The sequence below is a fragment of the Panthera onca genome, chromosome D2 (genome assembly GCF_046562875.1).
Source record: "Panthera onca isolate mPanOnc1 chromosome D2, mPanOnc1 haplotype 2, whole genome shotgun sequence".
In the NCBI taxonomy this organism is placed as follows: Eukaryota; Metazoa; Chordata; class Mammalia; order Carnivora; family Felidae; genus Panthera; species Panthera onca.
The window spans coordinates 48,798,795-48,811,483 of record NC_138349.1 but is presented as its reverse complement, the minus strand read 5'-3'; the positions used below and the strand labels follow the sequence as shown (position 1 = coordinate 48,811,483).

General features: G+C 58.0%; 1 long non-coding RNA gene across 1 annotated transcript in view; it reads right to left on the bottom strand.

The window, feature by feature from the left end:
* Positions 1-8,846, bottom strand: part of LOC132685258 (uncharacterized) — a 48,489-nt gene extending 39,643 nt beyond the window's left edge. The window contains exon 1 of the long non-coding RNA XR_009613022.3: positions 8,670-8,846. This is a non-coding gene — a long non-coding RNA (uncharacterized LOC132685258). The remainder of the gene's footprint in view (positions 1-8,669) is intronic.
* Positions 8,847-12,689: the final 3,843 nt, after the last annotated feature.

Genomic DNA, 12,689 nt, shown 5'->3' with positions numbered 1-12,689 from the left:
GGGAGGTAGGGAGGCCCCTCCCATTACACTCTGCTGACTTCTACCCTTAGGCCAGAGCTTCGGAAGCCGCGCCCAGCCCGTGGCCAGCGACTCTGACCACAGCAGGGCTGCAAGACCTCTAGGCCATTCCTCAGAGTCCTGACGGAAGATCCGATGGACATCAGCATCCCTGGGCCTTCTCCTAATGACCACAGACGTTCCCAGAACACAGATACCCACGTCTAACTTCCATAAAAGCTTCTTTTGCTTATAAAGGCCCCACCAAAGGGCCCCGGGCTGCCTCTGCTTATGACTTGGGGATGGAGAAGAGGTTGTTCTGGCTCTCTGGGGAGGAGGTCGCTTCAGGCTGGGTGGCATAGGAGGCTCTGTTCTCTCAGAGCCTTATCCTCCAGGCAGTCAAAGGAGTCCTTGGCCAGCCCTCAGGGATCTCCAGCAGGACCCACTGAGCCCCCTTTATCCCCAGAGCCCAGCTCTGAGTCCTCACTCCTGCCATATTGCCTCACACCCTGTGTTCCCTTCTTCATGTGGGCACTCCGTAGGACCCTGAGCTGGTTAGAGTCTGTCTCCACCCTGCCCCGGCCTATCAGCTTCCATCACTCTCTTCTCATTAGCTAACAGATCGGTCCAGCCCCCACCTCCACGCCCAACTCAAGTACCTAAAATGCCATCTTAAGTCCATGTCCCGGGTTTCTACTAACCCCGGAGGCCACACCAGACCCACGCAACATTAGACGTGCTCCTCAAACAGGAGGGGCTAATAACTGTCATCCCACGAATCAACTCCCAACTCATCGGCATCTGCCTCCTGGAGGACTGTGCGTTGAGAAGGATTCTGCTGCTCTCCGTGGGCTCGATGGAGACGAGTGTCATGATGGATTAGTGATGTCTGCTGTGAGCACAACATGGGAAGAACGTGTCACGGGTTTGCCACACCAGGCAAGATTCCTTAGCCATTTTGGGAGGTGCAAATACGGAAAGTATCCGTGCCCAAGCCCAGGCCCAGGCCCTAGCGTGTGTGGAACACTTACTCCGCGCTCGGCCTTGGGCTGGACTCTGTGAGGAAAGCCAAGAGGAAGGAAAAGTTCTGCCGTTCGACCCAAGTCATTGACAGAGCAACTCACCAGTGGGGGGGGGGGGGGGGGGAGGTGGACACTAAAAGCACTGGACTGAGTTTCCTCGTCTGTACAAGACAGACGAGGTCTGTCTTGGGTGGCTAGGCCCACCAAGAGTGAATGAGCAGTCAGAGCTGCGGGTCAGAGGACCAGTGAGCAACTGAGAAAGGAGAGAGAGAGAGAGAGAGAGAGAGAGAGAGAGAGAATGGGGTGGGTGCCACACAGGCCAGAAGGTCAGGAACGCCCCCTGGGTCTGGTGAAAGGGGAACTGGGCTTTGCGGGTGGGGGGGAGGGGGGTTAAAGTGATAGAGGTAGGAGGAGGGGCTGAGGGGAGTGACCCAGGGGCCAGGATTCAAACCCTGGTCTCCTGACTCCCCGTGTGGGTTCCATCTTTCAGGGCAGAGACTGAGGCTGACTCGGTCCAGTCCCGCATTTGCTTCCCAGCCTCCTCTCCCCACCCCACTCCCTCTATAGGGACCTCAGAGAGGCTTCCCTGACCGCTCAGACTAAAGGCGTCCCTATACACCCCATTATTCTCCACCCCAGCACATCCCAGGAGCGTCACGGCAATGTGTAATTCCTTCTTTTGTGTGTGTGTCTGTTCGGTGTGTTTTGTCCGTCTGTCCTAACGGGCTGTGCGCCCCACGAGGGTAAAGACCGTGTCCCATTCACTCTGTCTCCACGTCTTGACACAGAGCAACAACAGAACGGGTGCAAATCAGAGCTGTTCCACGAATAAAGTGCAGTGGGCAGGGACCACACGCGAGAACACCCGCAGGGCCCACCACGTAACAAAAAGTGAGCTGGACAGGTGTAAGAATCGAGTTCAGATAGTGCCCACCTGGCACGTTCTCCACGTCATGCTCAGGGCAGGTACCTCTGTGGCACCTTACGTTGTGTTCATTTGACATGTATGCAGATCGCTTGCTTGTGAACACACATCCCAAAGAAATATGGCCTTCTCCATCTTGCGAAAACACATGACACTCTGTCCTTTTTTATTTTCCTACCTTCGCTGGAATGTGAAGACAAATATTTCCCTGCTACGCAAACAACGGGCCAAGTGTGATGATGCATGGTGACCACAAGTTGGCCTCATACGGTGCAGGCAGGGGTACTCCAGGTGTGTCCCTGGGCCAGCAGCAGCCACAGCACCTGGGAACTTGTTAGAAATGTAAATTCTCGGGGCGCCTGGGTGGCTCAGTCGGTTAAGCGTCCGACTTCAGCTCAGGTCACGATCTCACGGTCCGTGAGTTCGAGCCCCGCGTTGGGCTCTGGCCCGATGGCTCAGAGCCTGGAGCCTGCTTCCGATTCTGTGTCTCCCTCTCTCTCTGCCCCTCCCCCGTTCATGCTCTGTCTCTCTCTGTCTCAAAAATAAATAAACGTTAAAAAAAAAATTTAAAAAAAAAAAAAAAAAAAAAAAAAAAAAAAAAAGAAATGTAAATTCTCGGGCCCGCTCTGGACCCACTGAAATATAAACTCTAGGGTAGAGCCCAGCAAGCTGTGTTTGAACACGCAAGTGATTCTCTGGCACACTCACGTTTAAGACCCACGGCAGCAGGGAGCGGTGGGGTCTGCCCCTGAAAAAGGTTCAGAGAGGTTAAGCGATTTGCCCTAGGTCACACAGAAAGTGACCCAGAGTCTGCCTCCTTGGTCAGGGCCACAACCAGTTGGAGGGCACATATACTGCCCAAGGGGGCCCCCCACTTCTCAGCTCCAGCCCACAGATGCTACATAGGAATGTGAGCCCAGTGTGGCCAAATCTCCCCCATTTTTCAAGGAAGTTGCAAATGCACAAATCTCCCCCATTTTTCAAGGAAGTTGCAAATGCACATTTTCACATGAAATGTCTTCATTCCTCAGTACTGGCTGTTTTCTTAATCCCACATAGACCAAACAAATTGTCTACAAGTCAAGGCCAGCCGAAGCATAGCCAGAGTGTGACCTGATGGGTGGAGACTTCTCCCCACAGGGAAAGCCCCAGAAAGATACTGTGGGTCCCTGCTGTCCTGCCTACATGGGCCTGGCTCTGAAGGCTGGGCCCAGACTCCAAGCTGCCCTGGGACTTAGAGACCCCAATTAATACTGTGTAAGGCCACTTCTGAGTCCTCAAATTCCAGACGAGGCCCACAGGCCCACACCTATCTGGGTCAGAGGATGAACAAGATAGGGCAGCCAAAATTCTAGGCCCTGATGATGTAGGTCCAGAGCAGGGCTCAGGGTGGACAGAGAGCAAACTCTTCTTTTCTGAGCCTCTGTTCCATGTCAAGTCCAGTGTGCAGGGCTCACAACCATTTTCTCCTTAGTATCTGCAACCATTGCACAAGGGAAGGGTCGTTATGCACATTTTAAAGAAGAAAGAGGTTCAGAGAGGTTAAGCGACTTGCCCTAGGTCACACAGAAAGGGAAGAAAGCCAGGCTATGAACATACATTTATCTGCCTCCCAACCCATGTTGATCCAGTCTTCCGAGCCACCTGCCAGCTGAAAGATGAGGAGGCCAGAAAATGGCCACGGTTGGCCCCCTGCTCCCAGAGTCTGCCTCCTTGGTCAGGGCCACAACCAATGCCACTACTCCAGGGCCAAGAAACCAAATCCAGCAAACAGGCATAGGCAGTGGGGCTACACAAGAAGGCGAGGCTGGGGAGAAGGCAGCAAACCTGTGCCCTGCTTCAGCTTCAGGGGGATCTGTCCCTGCATGCAAAGCTCCAGCCTGGAGCTGGAAGGAGCAGGGCCAGTGCTGGCAGGGCTCCGGACCCAGCCGAGCAGCAGGGCTTGAGTTACAGCCTGGCCTGGCCTCACCAGCCTTTTTCCTGAAGACCTGTCATCAGCATTGGCCCTGGGGCGGACCACTGTGAGGGTGTGTGGTTGCCAGGGAAGAAATGCCCGATTCCTGCCCTTGTCTCTGACCCCATGAGGCAGGTCCTTCTCTGTGCGAGAAGCCCCCAGAATGTCTGGGCTAGCCCAGGCCTTCTCCCCAGGCTCAAGAGTTCATGAGGGGCACTCGCAGGCCAGGCCCAGAGTGCCCTCCCCACAGCGGGGGGTTCACCCAGCCTGGTTCCTGGTCAGACTCCGCTCCTCTCTGCTCTCGCCAGGCATGAGTCAGCGTTGTGAGCCTGCGTGTGGCCACAGCTGGCTGGACGCTAAGGCCAGCCAGGCCAGACCCTGGAGGTCTGCTGGGGCCGGGGGCCTCACTAATGGGGAGAGATGGCCCTGAATGACCCACAAGATCACACAAGGGAAAGGAAAAAGGACCAAGTAAAGAACTAAGCACAAAGCAAGAATCTCAAAGCTTAAAGTGGCAGAAGCAAATTCAGAGTCCGGAAAATGGTCACATAACAGACTTGCGCACACACACACTGGCCACCAGCCCGGACACAGACGCACGCCCTTGTGTATCCCACACTCCAGACAGGCACCCGGGCACACACAACCCATATGCACGGGTCCTCCCAGCGGCCCTGCCTCTGCAGCACACATCACAGAGGGGGAGCCGGCACAGGGAAATGAACCCACGCGGCAGATGCTCACATGCCTCGCCTTTCCATGGCGTATGGCTTTTGTCAAGCCCGGGGAAATCAGACTCCCAGCCCTCAGCATGCGTATGCAGATAGGTCTGGGAACTTCAGGTCACACCCGCTCCCGCTGACGGCCGCGATGCCCGTGAGGGCCGTGGTCAAGGACAGCCCGGCGATCGGGGTGCCGCGCACCCCACCCGCGCCGGGCGCCCAGCCTGCCCCGCGGCCCGCCCCAGCCGGCCGGGCTTCTGCGGCCCGCCGGGAGGTCGCGGAGCCGAGCGCGGCCAGGAAGTCAGCTCGGAGTGACAGCTCCCCCACGCTGTTTGTTTATTCATGACTCATTCGTCTCCACAGACGGGCTCTTCTTTCTTTCGGGAGGAGGGAAGAAAGGAGCGGGCGGGCGGGCGGGCGGCGCGCGGGAGGGGGACGGGAAGGGGGAGAGCCAGACGCCACAATAAACAATGAGGCAGCTGAGCCGGGCCGGGCGGGGGAGCCGCGCGGGGCGAGGGGCGCGGGGCCCGGGGCGCCCGGGGCAGAGGCGCCCCCACCACCCCCTCCCTCCTCCCCGCCCCCGATCGGCAGGCCGGGGCTCCCGCGCGGAAGGTCCCCCGCTCCGCCCGCCCGGCTGGGTCCGGCCCGGCCCGGCCCGCCGCCACCTCCCGGCGACCGGGCTGCAGCAGCCGTAATTGGATCCGCGCCGCCTCCTCCCTGCTCCCCGCCCCCAATCGGGGAGCCGGATAAATGCCGGGTACCTTGGCAAAACAGTCGGATCCAAACCTATTATTTGGCTAATGGGCTTCCCTCGTGCGGCGCGGCCCCGCCCTGCAGGCCGCCCCTCCCCCACCCGGGGGCCGGTCCCCGCGCCCCCCACGCCCGCCCGCCGCAGGAGGGGCTCGGCCCGGCTCCGGATAACTGGAGGAAGCGCGGTTCCGAGGCTTCAAGGGCCTCATTGTTCTGCCTCGAGGGGCACATTGAAAATGCTCCAGGATTTGCTTCCTGTGAAAACAGCCTGGGAGGGAGGGGGCGATTCACGGTGGAAAGACATTATCCTCCTGGAAGCTGCCCAGATTACGCAGGGAGAAAAGGGTTGTTTTGATTGTTGCTGGCGCTTTCTTTCCTTCTTCCTTTTTCTTCCTTTCTTTCTTTTTCCTTTTTTCCCTCCCCTCCTTCGCTACCCTCCCCCGGGCCAAAGATGAATCTTTACGGCTGTTGAGCAAGTTGGAAATGTGGGGCTGTTTTCTGCATAAATAAGGCTGCTGAATGGCAGAGCCAGATATAAAGTCTGATTCAGAGAAATTCAAAAGAACGCAGGGGCGATGAGGTGGGCAAATCCAAGAAACTCATTTCCCCAGCATGCCCCTCTGAGTCACATCTTGCACCATGAGGGGAAAACACATCACGCCACAATATGTCACATGCCTGCAGCAAAGGAACAGGCCCGGTGGCGGTATGGCTGCTGCTTCCACAGCCTGGGTCAGCACGTCCAGTCTCACGCGGGCCCAAGGTCAGCTGCCAGCAGGGGTCAGCCCCACGGAGGGGCCCCTCCAGAACCCTGCTCTCCCGCCTCCTACCTGAATGACCTTGGACAGTAATAACAGCAAGGGGGACACTCAGCACAGCACTTCCTACGTGCCGGGCCCTGTTCCGCATATGTTGCATTTATCATCTTATTTAATCCTCATCTCAACCCTATAAAGCAGGTGCTTTTATGATCTCTACTTCCGGATGAGGAAGCTGAGTCCAGAAAGGTTCAGGCGCTGCCTGATGTCACACAGCTAAGTAGGCTGGGGGCCAACCTGGCAGGCTGGCTGTAGAACGGGTGGATGATCTTGGCCACTGTGCTGATGCTTCTGAACCTCACGCTCCTGACCAGGAAGTGGAGATAAGGACATGGGCCTCACTCAGCAGGAGGCTGGGAGGACACATTAAGAGCTCCCTCCAAGCCCCCTCTGCCCCCCGCCCAGGGCTGTTGTTGGACACTTTTGGGCCTTAGCTCCTTTTGGTGCCGTCATTGTTTTCATGTAAATGAGGGGGCCAGATAAGGACAGTGTCTTCCTAAAGTTTAGGATTGTCTTGAGGGCTGGTGGAGACTGAGCAGTCATCCCTGGCCCAGTGTCTGCCCTTCCCAGATGCCCTTTGAGTATTTCTTTTCTTCTCTTTTCCTTTGCCTACTTCTTCTCACCCAACCTGGAAGATTCTTCTCGGCTAAAACTTCTCCCACCTACTGTCCGTCAGAGAACCACACACATGCTTCTGTCCGAATCCTCACCCGCTATTGCCCGCCCGTATCAAACTGTGTGGAATTTCCCACAGACCCAGAGCACTGGCCCGACCTGGGCCCAGCCTGAGCGCTCTATTTTCCACCTCAGCTCACTCCCCCCGCTGCCAGCCCCGCTCTGCCCGCAGAATTCCCGGGCAATCCGTCATACCCTGCCCTGCTGCTGCTTTTTTCCATGGCCTCATCGCCCTCTCGTATACTCTGAGATTCACTTCTTGTCTGTCGTTTTACTCGTTCTGTCTCTCCCCCGACCCCCAAGCTATATCATAAGCCCCATGAGGGCAGGGGTTATGGTTTTGTTCACTGATATGTGCTAAGTACAGAGAACACTTCCTGTCTCGTCAAAAACCTCCATAAATACTCGTGGAATGAACGACGGGCCTCGGCACAGCTGTGCCCTCTTGCTGTGCTCTCTTTCCCTTTTCCTCAGGGAAACTCCTGCTCATCCCGTAGGCCCCCGCCTCTCTGAAAGCTTGCCCCCCTGCCTCGTGCCCCTTCCTCCTTGGTGGTGGCTCCAGGGCACCCTCTTTTGGTCACTTCCCCCTGCTCTGTACCTCGCCGTGCCTGACCCACCCCGTTCCCAGCCTCCCTTCTGGAACTCACTTCCTTTAACAACACCACCTCTATCCTTGACCTTCCTCCAGTGGAAACCTTTTGTAATACCTCATCCCCCGAGTGCTCTCTGGGGAGGGTGTTTCTGTCCCATCTCGCTTCCCTGAGTGGCACCCCCCGGCGTCCCCACACTCTCTTCATGCCCCTGCAGGTGTTTCAGGCCATGATTCCATCAAGGCCACATGACGGAGGTTTTCCCCCTTGGCATTTATGCCTCCTGACTCCACCACCATCTCCCTCTTTTCACCCTCAGACCCCACTTTGCCAGTCCCCCACTTGACATTTTTGGCCACCTAGCCTCGGACCACTGTCTCTCCTCCCCACCCCACCCCCCAAGGCGTGCCATCAGCTTGGTAGCCTTCAGCATCCGTGTGAGTGACATCCAACAGCTGGGCTCTCCCGAGCTTCAGCTTCCTCTCTCCAGGGACCTTCTCCTGGACCCAAGTTCACCCCTGACCCCCCACCTTCGACCAGGCCATCACTCAGCCTCTCGTCTTCTTCCATTTTAACCCCACCATTGCTTTCTCCTCATGACCTCTGTCCGTTCTGCCCCCTTCCGTTTCTAGAGTCGCCAGCCTTCATCAGAAACATTAAGGTCTTCGGATGTGACCTTCTGTCTCTGCCAGGTCTCCAAACACAGCCCCACACCTGGCCAGATTACCCTCTGGCTGGAATCAGAGGGCAAGAAGGTCCCTCTTCCTTCCAGAGGAGCCACCCTCCCAGTTGTGTGCCGGGCCCGCCCCCTCTAGAAGGTCCATCAGTCACCCTGGAATCTCCCTCCCCGTCAGGAACCCCGCTGCAGTCCCCACAGTTACACGCATGCTCACTGCAGCCGCACCTCCTGACATCACGCTTTCTGCGGAGCCTCCTATCACCCGACCATCCTTAATCTCCTGTGGGGCCTTCCCTTCCTCCACCCACCCCCTAAAGTCAGGGTCAGTGGGGAGGGGTCCCCGCCTCCCTTTCGAGGTCTTCCTGTGCCATCTGGCTCCCCCATCTGTGCCCACCATGACCACGTGCCCATCGTTGCCAAATCTACTTTCTAGTTCAAGGCCTCTCCCCCACCCGCCCTCCAGACCCCAGGTCTCCAACCGCCCCCCGGGATCCTGTCGCCGCCTTCACGCACACATCACTGGCACCCAAGACTCACCCTGTCTCAACCTGAGATCAGCCTTGAGTTTGCCCTGCCCGCTGGATTCCGTCAGCCAGCTGCACCCCTGCTGGGCTTCTGACAAGGCCGGCCTTGACTCTGCCTCTCCCTCATCCCGCCTGGCATCAGTCACCAGGTCCTGACAACTTGCCCTCCTAGATGTTTCCCAACGCAGTCCTCTCCTCTCCATCCCCACACTACCACAGCCCAAGGTCAAGCCCTCCTCCCCTCCCTCTGGGTTATTACAACAGGCTCCCCAGCCTCCTGCCTGGGCTCCCTCTGAGTCAGCCGCCTCGCTACTGCCAGGACCATATTTTAAAACACAAATCCAAACAAGCCACTCTGCAGCTTAAAAAAAAAAACCTGTAGATGAACTCACCCTGCAAAGGGTGACCCATCGGGCTCCAGACGTGCCCCCCCCCCCCCCCCCACTGAGCCTTCCAGTATCTGCTCATTCCAGCCTTGAGCTGGGGTGTGTGTTATCACAGCATAAAGCAGCCCTGACTTCGCGCAGCTTCATGCCGCCCTGGTTCTGTCCACGCGGTTTCGCCTGCTGACGGTACCCTGCCACGTTTTCGGTCAGCTTAATTCTCTCTCATCTTTCAAGACTCATCCCAGGCGCCTCCTCTTCCGGGAAGCCTTCACTGCCTACCCCTCCTCCCACTGGGGCTAGACCCTCTGCTCTGGGTGTAGGATTTTTCTGTTAAAAATAGTTGTTTAGCGGGGCCTTCTCTCCACAAATTACGAGTCATTCTCGATACCTGTATTCTCAGCACCCAGAACCTATTAGGTGCTCACGGAGGTTAAATGGAGGGAAGAAGGATGCCGGGCACAGGGTGGGTGCCCAGAGGCTCAGGGTGGCTCCTTCCTCCACCCTCTGAAAGTCTTGAAAATGTTACATCGTGTTTCCAGTGGGGGAGGGGTGAGCTGAGGGTTACCATCGCAGCTCTTAAAACAGAAGTACCATGTAATTTGGGGCCAAATCTCAAATCTCAATTTTGGCCAAATCTTCCACCTGATGGCTCAGCCCCGGCTTTCCTTTGGTGTCTTTGACTGTCCCCTTCTTCCCACCCATCCTTGGCTCCAGGGGCTCCCCACCACACTCTCCTTAACTCGGTTTAGTCCCCGGGCAAAAGGAAGACGCCCACCAGGAAACCGGATGTGGAGCTCTCCTCTTGGTTCTGCCACTCACCCCCAGGCTGGGCCTCAGTTACCCCCATGCGGAGTGAAGGATACAGCCAGGGGATCCGTGGGGCTGTTTAGCTCTACAGGTGGAATCTCTGCAGGCTGTGAGTGAAGGTGGGGCCTGGAAGTCACCAAGGGATTCATAGGAAGTCTGCGTCCCCAAAGACACGCCCTCTCTCTGCCCTCCTCCGCGTGCATCTACCTCTGGCCGCAAGACATCTCTAGTCGTTAAAAATAAACACAAGCCAGAGCCGTCCGATCCAGTTACCACCGCTTTTCTAGCGTGAGGGAGAGGGGGCCATTTCTGTTGCGGGCACTGAGCTGGAGTCTAATCCGGGAAAAGCACACAGAGACATGGCTTGGCCCATCCAAGCCGGCCTGACCCCAGAAATGGAGGTCGGCCCTCGCGACGGCGGCATGGGGGGGGTTCCAGGCCAACACCGCAGAGCGGGAGGTGCGTGCTCAGATGACCAGGATCGGCCGGGTTTGGTGGAGGGTGAGAGGCGCGCGGCCCCAGGAAGAAGCGGGCTGCCCCCACGCAGGGGACCAACCACGCCTGCACCCACAACCATCGCTGTCCTGAGTGGCCGGGCTTGGGGCACTGGGGACAAGCTCAACAGCGCAGGCAGGATGTGAAGACGGGGCAGGGAGCAGGCAGTGTCGAGGAGGGCCAAGCATGCTCTTGACCGTGTCACTGGCCTGCTAACAGCCCTCCTTGGCTCCCGCTGTCGAGTGGATAAAATCCAGACTCCACGGGCTGGCATGCAAACCCCGTCTCCCCCGACGCTGACCCCGGGGTGACTCCTCCATTCCGCCATCCCTGGGCTGCCCGCCCGCCCTCTCGGGGCCTGGGTGTCAGCCTCCTAGACGGCTCACCGCTCCACAAACGTGCCAGGTGCTCCCGCTCCACAATGGCCTTGCACGTGCCCTGCCCGGTGCCCGAGACACCCTTCCCGTCCCTCCCCAGCCTCGACTTTATCTCCTCTTCATGGAAAACCCCTTCTTGTTCTTTCAGACCCTCACCTGATGTCCCTTTTCTTGAGACACAAGACCTGAGCTGGTATCTGACGAGCTGCCTGCGGCCTGCAGAGCGGAACTCTGTATTCACAACAAACGGGCACACGAAGCTGTGCTCCAACAGAGACGAAGTGGTCCCTGTCATCTGGGAAGGGCATCCCCGCCCCGTCCCCGTAGTGCCACTTGATTCTCAGCCTGTGGAGTGGGAAGGAACCCCACAAGTGACCAGCAGGCCCCTGAGGCTCAGAAACCTCCGGGGACTTGTCCACGGCCACACAGTCACCGGCTAGCCATGTCCCACGCAAGGCTGGCTCTAGGTTCCAGACGCCGCAGGCTGGACTCCCAGTTCTGACTTCGTTTGCCTGTCTTCCTGCCACCCGCCTTGTCTTCTCAGGTGACACTCTCACTCCTTGAGGGCAGGGCCTTGCCCGGGTGCCATGGTGTCCCCTACAGCACGGAGCTAGGTGTTCAGCGTGCAAGTCTAAGGGTTTCCAGACAAAGACCAGGACTCAGTAGTACGGGGACAACAGAGAGATGGGGGCCCTATGGAGCTCCCCAGAGCAGCGTGTCTGGACAAGTGAGCGAAAGGGCAATGGGCAGCCTCGGATTGGCAGGGCGAGCCCCCCTCGCCCATGGTAAGGGGGCGGGGGTCACTGGACAGTGTGGAGAAAGGGATGCATTGACGTCCCCCTGGCCAGAGCCCCGAAGAAGGAGCCATCACTGCAAGAGGGAATTCCCAATTCAGACCAGAACCCACACTCCCCCCGGCTCAGCTGGAGCCACGAGGCCCACTCTCCTGAGGAGAGGCTGGGCCGAAATGACGACTCCACGGTGGCCACTTGAATGTGTCCCTCCCTGGGGCTGTTGGCAGCCCGGGGTTGGAAAAGCCTTGGCTCTCTGGGAGGCTAGGAACCGAAGGTCCTCACAGACCAGAGACAGAAAGAGTAGAGAGCTGGTCCTCTGGTAGCCCTGGCCCTGGGAGTCCCGCATCGCGCTAGACCCTATGGAGAGAGGAGCCGCTCTCTCCGCGGCCTTGGCCCCGCCCTGCTCCGGGGAGCTCTACACACACGGGCAGTCAGCTCCTCACGCTGAGCCAGCGTGTCAGCAGTTCTGGACACATGGAGAGGTCTGGATTTACCGAGACAGTCTGTGAGGAGAGCCAATGGGAGGGGGAAGGAGATGCCTCTGAGGGGCCCACCGGGGCAGCAGCCTGGGCGCCCGGCCATGCAGGGAGCTCTTAGCAGGCTGCATTCCTCACGTGCTGCGGGGAGCTCCCCGGTCAGGGGCAGGTGGACCTTTGCACTTGCTCCTGCCCTGTCACCAGCATGGATCACACAGAGACTCGGGCTCCAGCGGGGGTCCCAGGTCCAGCCGTTGCCAAGACACCTGCCAAGAGAACAACATGCCCCAGATCCACGCGGGTCCAGCAGGGTTCTCCACAGCCACTCCCTGGCCGGGCCTTCCGGGCCCCACACCTTTGACCCCAGCTCCCCTCTCCCCCTTATCTCTCAGGCTGAGGTCCTCCTGGATCATCACTTCCAGATACTCGCACAGACCGTTTCCCCCACTTGGATTAGGATGGCCAGGTGTAATACAGGATGCCCAGTCACCTACGAATTTCAGATTAACAATAAATGAGTGTTTGGTATAAGTATGTTCCACACAATACTTGGGACATACTTATACTAAAAACTTATCCAAAATGTAACTGGGCAGCCCGTATTTATCTGTTAGATTTGGCAACCCTAACTTGGACGCCTTGTCCCTCCAGCCCAACCCCAATGATAGGTGCTCTTCCCCATACCTACTGGGTGGGGC